Source organism: Convolutriloba macropyga, unplaced genomic scaffold (assembly GCF_964194025.1).
Source record: "Convolutriloba macropyga unplaced genomic scaffold, txConMacr16.3 SCAFFOLD_2930, whole genome shotgun sequence".
Taxonomy (NCBI): domain Eukaryota; kingdom Metazoa; phylum Xenacoelomorpha; order Acoela; family Convolutidae; genus Convolutriloba; species Convolutriloba macropyga.
In genome coordinates this window covers 1-6299 of record NW_027449962.1, presented here as the reverse complement: position 1 = coordinate 6299, position 6299 = coordinate 1, and the positions used below count along the sequence as shown (strand labels likewise).

The 6299-nt window shown below is 36.0% G+C and overlaps 1 long non-coding RNA gene across 1 annotated transcript; it reads left to right on the top strand.

Annotated features, from left to right (window-relative positions):
• Nucleotides 1-1351: 1351 nt before the first annotated feature.
• Nucleotides 1352-5496, top strand: LOC142355512 (uncharacterized). Its single transcript, XR_012761254.1, has 3 exons — nt 1352-1437; nt 1906-2011; nt 4925-5496. It is a non-coding gene; the product is annotated as an uncharacterized LOC142355512 (long non-coding RNA).
• Nucleotides 5497-6299: the final 803 nt, after the last annotated feature.

The window sequence follows — 6299 nt, the reverse complement described above, 5'->3', positions numbered from 1 at the left end:
TGCAAATGATTTATATGAACTCTAATAATGCACTACTTAAGTACATAGATCTACTGATACTCTAAAAGACTTTCCCGTCCTCTAAAGGGAGTATCCTGAGAAAAATAGAAAAAGGATAGAACAACTTCATATCAAAGCTTGGTGACTTTGTTTGGGTTAAAAATTTGAATAATGATTGCTGGTGAGCGAGATTTAAAAGTGAAATTGCCAATCCACTGTGCTTTTGTTTTGGTTTTTGCCGTGCTCCTGAAGTTTCTGTCCAGTAAAAATCCTGTAAAAAACAGATCTTTAAATATTTATATAGGAGGTTACATTCCTATAACTTGTAAATTTTACATGAGCATTTAAAGAGACTTCAAGCCTAAAAGGCAAATTTAAGAATCTATCTTGGTTCTCTATTTAAATAAGCGGGCAGGGAACTTTCCATTTAATGTCGTTTCCTTTTGAAGTAGTGGCCTCTCGTATGCGAATATAAGAAAAGAATTTGTAGTTTTGAGATATAGTAGGCAATCAGTGTACTATTCTGGATGTTTTTCTCCAATCAAAAACTAATTATAAATGTATTTCGAATAATGATCACTTTATGGCAAAAACTCAATGTTTTTCATTACATTGTTCACATTTAGACTAATTAAAATTTTGAACTCACGAAAAATTGCTGGAGTTTTCACTATTTTATTTGATTATGAGCTGCCAGTCCTTAAATTTTATGACAAAAAAGATATTCTGGTATCAATACTGTGTTTCATAAACTTTGTTCATGTACTTGCAAGAAAAAAAAATTGTCTAGTTGGGCAGCTTTGTCCAAACGAACTGCTTAGAGGTTTACGAAAAAACAGTTTCTAGAGATCACACTTTTATGAGTGTCCGGACAGGTAGTCTGAAGCAATTAGAGAATCCAGGGTACAAATTTTTTGTTCTCTAAAACTTGGGGGCACGTGCAATTAGACATTAGCACGTGCAAAAGTGGAATGCTAAGTTTTGCGGTCCTAGTTTAGCGGCCCTACATAACGGCCCTAACTTAGCGTCCCGCTCGCAGTAAGGAAAAATAAATTTTGGCGGTGAGGCCGAACTCACTAATACTTTTGATATTTCCCGTCAAAACCTTAAACCTGAAATTGGAGCAGAAAAAATCAATAAATTCAATCAATAAATTCAATTCAATCAATCAAAGTTTAAACCCATTTGTACCCTTTGCTTCTCTAAATAAGTTAGCACAAGAATCTTAGCCCTCCTCGGGCCTTGTGCCCAGCACTCGGGTGGAACCGCCCTCGTGTCGGGGCACTAAGTCCCTCGGGCCGCTAAGATTCAACTGCTAACATAAGAGAAGCACTTTTATTGCAAATTGATTGATGAGGCTGCGTCTCAAGTAGGCTTAAGTACAATGTAATATTACAGTACACATTCTGTACATTCATTAAATGAGGCATTATTTATGTATTTTTTCAGACAATATTACTCCAACTTAAAATCTCATTTCAAAAAAAAATCATACCACAGTTCCACCACACTAGCGTTCTCATTATTCTATGAACTGCAGATCAAAGCCTTTTTTTGCGGAGAAACCCGTATGACAGTTGATGAACCCAGTTCAAATTGTTAAATAGAAAGAAAGTTGTCGCAAGATCACTAATTTTTCACTTTTTTTCTCTAGTGTTTAACACAAGTGCAAACTTTGAATAAATCTGAAAACATATACTTCACATCAAAAGTAGTTTAGCACCCCTAGTTCTACGACGTAATAGTTTATTTTCTTACGCAATTTCACTCAATTTTGCTATAAAATTTCGAAGATGTTTTGTTACACAATTGATCTCCTTTAGATCAAGTGAACGCTGCGTTTCATCCTGGTTGGCAGGCAAGAGGAGCGAAAGCTGTTTTCGAAATGTAATTTTTGAGTTGGAGTATTTTTGAAATTTTACTTCAAAAATTGAAATTTTACTTCGCTCTACTAGGGGCTGCTAACTTACTTTAGAGTTTCAGTATATGTATGCAACTCAGTCAGATGGAGGTTAGAACTTTCTTTTAAACATCATCAGGATCGTTTTGGCTTATGCCCCCCCCCCCCCCCGTACGTTGTGCATCCCCCTGTTACAGAGCACGTGTCATTACATGGCAGGTGCAAATAATATGCATCCACTAAGCGGGGGGGGGAAGTATGCAAAATGGAAAAGATCCCATTATCATTATGTAATTGCCTTGCATTCATTTCAATGTTTTGAACCTCTGCGCTTGGAATCTGTTTTGTCCTTGGCTTGCTTTTCAAAAGCAAAGGAAGCTAAATGTTTGGAGATGAGAAAACGGGATAATTTCCGTTTGTGCCCCCTCCCCAGCTTAGTGGGTGCATATTATGCGAATTGTGGGTGCAAAAAATTGCGAATTTTGGAAGATTTTTTTGGTTTTTGACCCCCAGTTAAACTATGCACCAGTCAGCTGCAGAACCTTATGGAGCATTAGGAAACCATTAGTTTGTGTTTTGTTCTTCCATTCTCATTGCCTATTCCGTGGGTGGGGGGGGGGGGTGGGTACAATGAGAAAGACCCAAATTTTTGATAAAAACTGTAATTTGATTGGTTTGGGCTCACTCCTGAGTGAAGCTTGGACCTTCTAAATTTAAGCTAGCCAATCAATTGAGAGCAATTTGTCAAAAAGTTAGTTTGTTGTTTTTGTATCATAAATGATAGGAATATACTTCCCCATAAATGATTTATCTCATTATGAACACAATATCTCATTCTTTCTGATCAGACTGTAGGTAGGGCACTTATCAGACTCCTATCGCTGATTCGCGCTCTATCCCCTTGTGTGCGAACCTCTTACCTCCGGCGTGTCATCAACTTCTTCTTCCACTGCGCCATCTCTCACTAACTTTTAGTATTTTTGTACTGAATATAAGTCAAATTCACTCTACTTTCTGTAAAACAAGCGCGGTAAATTTTTGTAAGATTTGCGATTTTTAGCGGTGAAATTGCATATGTTAGCGATGAAATGTGGTGACTTTTTGTAAGTTCACCGCTTAATCTAGTGGTGAAATTACATAAATTCACCGCTTAGGAAAAAGTGTAAAAAGATGTAAGATTAAGGGGTAGTTTTAGTGGGAAGGTAAATCTAACAATTGCTCCCTTACTCCCCATTAATTTCGCCGCATTATTTGCCGATCGCTCACATTTTTAACAATTTTTTCTAAGCGGTGAATTTATGTAAGGTCGGTGAATTGAGCGGTGAATTTATCTAATTTCAACGCTACGAGGCGATAAAGGTTTTTTTTCACCGCATTCACCGCCTGATTTATGTAATTTCGCCGCATTCACCGCTTATCTTACAAAAATTTCCGCATTCACCGCTTATCTTACATTATTTTGCGTTGAATGACGGTAACACCTCGACCCGGGTAACTAATTATTGCATCGAGCGCATTGCCACGCGACATCGACTTTACTGAATAAGCTGAAATGATTGCATCTTACTTCTTTTTTATTTTAAGGTTTTTATGATTTGTACCCCTATTCTCTTTTACACCTTAACTTTTTTATTTACATTTAAAGATGTCTCAAACTTAAGTTGTGAAGGGCTCTTCTTAGAGGTCGAAGACACCCCCCTGTTGACACCCCGCCCACTATTGCTTGCCCCAACCCAAAGCGGTGTTGCATCCCCACCCCACTGTTGCCCACCTCCTCCCTCCCCATCAGCCAAATATGACAAAATTTTTTGATAAAGCTTAAATTTTTTTCAATTTTTTTGGAAATTCTTGTCGGTTTTTAGGTTTGTCCAGCCTCAACAGCCAAAGAACCTCCTCTAGGGTTTGACAATAGGTTACTGTATAGTTTCTAAATGTAATGGAATGCTTTTCAAGATGTCAAGACCACGAATTGTAGCATTTTTTTTGCAAAACTTTAAATAGGGATACTGGATAGTGTCTGGAGACAATGAAATGGTTTCGAAGATTTTATTATCTGCAATTTTATTAAGATTTTCTTAAAAATTGCTTTTGTTTTCAAAACATTACTGAATAACGAAGCTTTTCAAGTCTTGCAGATGATTTACTTGACATAGCTCCAGAGACATAAAATAGTTTTGAACAATTTCTCTGCGAAACCTGGAAGCTTTTCTTTTAAATTTGTCAACATCTTGTAAATTTTTTAAATATCAGTTGTTTTATTTCATTTATTTACTAACAAAGATAGAAAACTAATAAAAGTTACAGCGTCGAATCAAACTAAAGCGAGCCTCACTGGCGAAGCCAACCGCTCGGCGGTCGTTTGAGTGCAATTCACCTGACGTTAGTAGGTCATGTTAATTGTTTCATAACGGCTTTCAGTGCACAAATAAAGGTTTTTGATGATTGACAGTTGAATGGTAAGCAGATGCAGAACGACTGAAAAGTTTCTGGGAAAATGAATTCAGTTTTTTCCAGTCAGGAAGTCTTTGATGCTCAATTTCTGCTACCGGCAAAAATTTTTGAGCAATTATTTTTATTTTAGATATTCAATAAAAAACAAAAATTTTCAGTCATGCAAATAGCTCGTACAGCTTGAACTACACAGATATGACAATGAAAAATTGTTTATGAGACAATTTTTTGTTTAAATCAAACTTAAATTTTTAAAAAAATCGTAACCATTTACGACCATCGATATATTAATCTTCCATCACGTTAAAAATGTTTATCTTTTTTCAGTTTTTTGTATCTTTTCGGTTTCTGCCCCCCCCCCCCCCCAGCTTAGGTTATGGATATTGTTTGCATTTCCCAGACGCACATGTTTTCACATGTTGATTTACTATGAAATGACACGTGTGGAACACAACGTACGGAAGGGGGGGGGGCTTGAACAACGGAAAAAATTCAAGTTTCCAAGCAGATATATAAAACCACTAAGAACCGCTTTTTCCGCTTTTACAGCTTTTTTCAACATCAGTTTTTCAGGGCCCAAGCCAATAGTGAGAAGTTAGTTCTTCTGGAATTGGACAGACACCCAACTTCAAATACCACATCAACACTGCCCATATGCAAACATAAGCCCAAAATTGGAACAACTCTTATCACATTATCAACCGGGGCATCCGAAACAGACGAGCCAAAAATGTTCCGGTTTGTGCGAACAATCGAAAACAGAGAACTCCATCTGAACTGTAAAGATGAGAAAATTTGGACTGTTGGGTATAGCAACTTGGAAGTGTGTAATTTAGATCGAGCAGCCCCATTACTGCATGAAATTGATGAACAAAATCGGGATAAAGAGAAAAAAGGGTTCTGTTTGTATGGTATTTCAACAGAAAATGAAGCGCAAGAATTAGTAAATAGGTCAAATAAAACGCGGACAGAAAGTTTTAACTGTGTAATTATTAATAATTCAATTCGAGTATACCTTTATGAAGAGTGGATAAGAGAAAGTGTGGATCTAAAGACAGTATGAATAAATAGTTTAGTTTAATATGATGCTGGTTCGATAACAAAATTAGTGAGAGCAAAAATTTGCTGAGGTTTGAAAGCATTCTCAGAGGAAATCGTTCTAGTTTACACATGACTTTAGTAATTTATTTGTTAGAAATCAGCTCAATTCGACGAAAAGCTTACTGAACTTCAACAAGTTTCGTCAACACTGTTTTTGGATTCTTTAAAAAAGTTTTCGATTTTTTGCAGAAAAAATTAAAAACAAAACGTCTGCAAAAAATTAGAGCCTCATGAAACTATTAGTCCTTCCAAGCAAGTTAAATTTTATAACGTTCCGCTCGTCATAGGAATTTTTACTATATTTTTGAATAATTGAAGTGTTGAAGCTTTTTTGGTAAATTAACATCGGCCGCAGACAAGTAGATGTTAGGAATTGAAACAAACACTCGAATTTTAGAGCTGTGGTCTATAATTCTATATTGAAAACAAAATTTCTGCTGTTTTAAAAAGTTCTTAGATTCTGAGAACGATTCTGTCGGTTACGTCTTTTAAGTTTCTTGTAAAATGGAGTTCTGCATGGCTGGTTTTTTGGTAAAATTCTTCTCTTCCAAATAATTTTTGCCGACTAATTTCATAAACTTTTCATTGGTTTGCATTGAATTTTTGTTAAATTCCTTCTTAGGTCAATTGAAATTTGCTCTGCAATCTTTACGTTTTGTTTGAGTGCATCTGAAGCAATATACTGCACGTAAAAACAAGTATTCACCGCAATTTTTTTTATCAAAAGGAATCGTTCTTTTGTTCTGAGAATTCAAGAACAAAAAAGGAGAGTTTGATGTTAAGAATCTGATAATTGCAAACAACATTTCTCCATTGTGCGGGCCTATTTTGCTTTGGTTCTAAATTT